This window comes from Apodemus sylvaticus, chromosome 7 (genome assembly GCF_947179515.1).
Source record: "Apodemus sylvaticus chromosome 7, mApoSyl1.1, whole genome shotgun sequence".
In the NCBI taxonomy this organism is placed as follows: Eukaryota; Metazoa; Chordata; class Mammalia; order Rodentia; family Muridae; genus Apodemus; species Apodemus sylvaticus.
In genome coordinates, this window is record NC_067478.1 from 42,186,011 (window position 1) to 42,188,584 (window position 2,574).

Here is a 2,574-nt window from a genome sequence, read left to right on the forward strand (position 1 = left end):
CCAGCGTGCACCGCGCGCGCCCACGCCGGCGTCGACGTCGGCGGCCTCGGTCCCCGCCCCCGTCCGCTGCTCGGCGGCCGCGGCTAGCCGGCGGCACAGCGCCCTCTCGCGGGTGACCGGGGAGTGGCGGCGAGAAGGCGGGAGCAGATGTTTGCAACTAGCCAGACAGACCCTCCTTTTGATGGAATGGGGGAATTGAAGACTCCTTTGAAGTATTATTTAAGTACGATCCAGAGGATTCACCAATACTTTATGTAACTGATCTCAGGCTCAGTCTGTGTGGAACTGAGAGACAGTTTAGGGTTTTTTTTTTATTTTATTTTTTTTTATTTTATTTTTTTTTTATTTTATTTAGCCTTCTTTCAAATGTACAGTTATTCCAAAAGGTTGTTTGGTTTGGTTTGGTTTTGGTCCAGACCATCGCATCGCGAAAAACGAAAGTTTTTACAAGTGTTTTGCGTGTATGAGTTTCAAAACGCATATGAGGAGCATGTTATTCTTAGGACGCTGTGTATTTTGATATGTGTCAATATTTAAGTATTAGCAAAATTTAAGTAACACAAAAATGTAACATTCTGTGTTAAAAGTAGAAGATAACAATTGTCCTTCAAATAAATGTGCTGACACCAAATAGTCGTTACCTTTGTTTTTTTTCCCAAAGATTATTTACTTATATTTTATGTGGGAGTGCCTACAGCTATGTATGTGCATGCATGGAGAAGGGGTCAGACGCCCTGAAGTTGCAAGCAGTTATGAGTACTGTAAACCTAATTTCCCAGTCCCAGAGCAAACCAAGTGCTCTTAGCCACAAAGCCAACTCGCCCTCCCAAGCTTTTATTTTTTAAGCTATTATTCCCTCCTTTGATCTCAAATTGTTGGAATGAAATAGGAATTTATGCAGCAATGTGATGAACTTTAAAACACCTCAAAGACTGCTATTAGAAAACTTATCTGAGATCACAAATTTTCAGTATTCTTAAGACCATTTTTGTTTTGAGACAGAGTCTTGCCACATAGCCCCAGATGGTCCTGCACTCAATATACAGCCCAAACTGCCCTTGAATTTTCAGCAATCCTGCCTCAGCCTCCTAAATGCTGGGATGACAGATATACACCACCCTCCTTGGCTTAAACCTACTTAGAAATACTTCCAATTTTTTTTTTCAGTGTCAGGTAATTATGACTATGAAATTATGAAATGGAACATCAATAAGCAGGATTTCTGTCCTGGCTAGTTTTATGTCAACTTGACACAAGATAGTCTTCTGAAAGGAGGGAACCTCAATTGAGAAGATACCTCCATAAGATCCAACTGTAACTTTATTTTTTATAAAGAAGTGTTAAATCCTCTTTATTTGATGTCATGCATAAACCACATAAATGCCTTTCAGTGGTAAAAGGCAGCATCCTCTATGTTGGGAATTCTAATTAAAACAGCATTGTCAGGAATAAACAGTTGTCTCCTGATGTCTCAGACATTGCCTGTAAGAGGCCAGTGAACACAAACTGAAACACAGGTGAGTCTTCTTGTTTCTGAGACAGTGATAGAATTTTCCCAGTGTTTAAAATATTTATAGGCCCAATTCTATAAATCTAAGTATAAAACCATTTAATAGGTTTGAGATGACACCCCCTTATTTATGGAAAGTAAAACATTGCTTATTAAGTCCAATCTTATCTTGAGAAAGGCAGAGCAGTGATATTATGGATACAACTGGAATTGTTGTTTTAAAAAAGATCATATCCACTTTACAAGTCTTAAATCAGTTCTGTTCAACAAAAACATCGTTAGCCATTCATGATCTGAATTTAGTGTATGAATTAAATTATGGTATGCATTAAAAGCCAGGAATTACTCATTAGTAGCCTTTTAAAGATAAGCTATTAGGTCTGTCCTTACTCCTTTCTTCTTAATTCCAGGGAAGATCATTTTTGTTCCAGGAATGTACTTTTTGGGATCCTCCAAATCCTCCCTCAGCGTATTCTCTCCCCCGGGTGATACCTTTGTTCTTGTTGGCATCTGTGTAAGAGAATCCAGCAGCCTGACTTGTCTTCCACCCAGACAGACCCTGGAGATCTGGTCCAGTCTTAGCTTGCCTCCCGTTCCCACAGCATGGCACTGGCACACTTCTGAACAAAAATCTTCTTGCCTTTTTCAACATCACCCATTTTGAATTCACTCCGGGTTGGTCGTTTTTAAAAATAGTGATTGACCTGGGAGGGCCTAGCCCAAGATGGGCGGTGCTATCCCTGGGTTGGTGATCCTAGGTTCTTTAAGAAAGCAGGGTCAGTAAAACCTTGGGAGCAAGCCAGTAGACAGCACCCTCTCTCTCATGGCTTCTGCATCTGCTCCCACCTCTAAGTCTCTGCTCTGTTTGGGTGCCTGTCCTGACATCCTTCAATGATGAACAGTGGTATGGAAGTGTAAGCTGAATACACCCTTTCCTCCCCAAGGTTCCTTGGTAATGTTGCTTCATCACAGCAAAAATAACCTTTTTTTTTTAAAAAAAAAAAAAACTTTTTTATTAGGTATATTCTTTATTTACATTTCAAATGATTTCCCCTTTTCTGGTT

General features: G+C 40.3%; 1 pseudogene; it reads right to left on the reverse strand.

Moving 5' to 3' along the window:
* Positions 1-1,852: 1,852 nt before the first annotated feature.
* LOC127689628 (cytochrome c, somatic-like) lies at positions 1,853-2,169 on the reverse strand (annotated as a pseudogene).
* Positions 2,170-2,574: the final 405 nt, after the last annotated feature.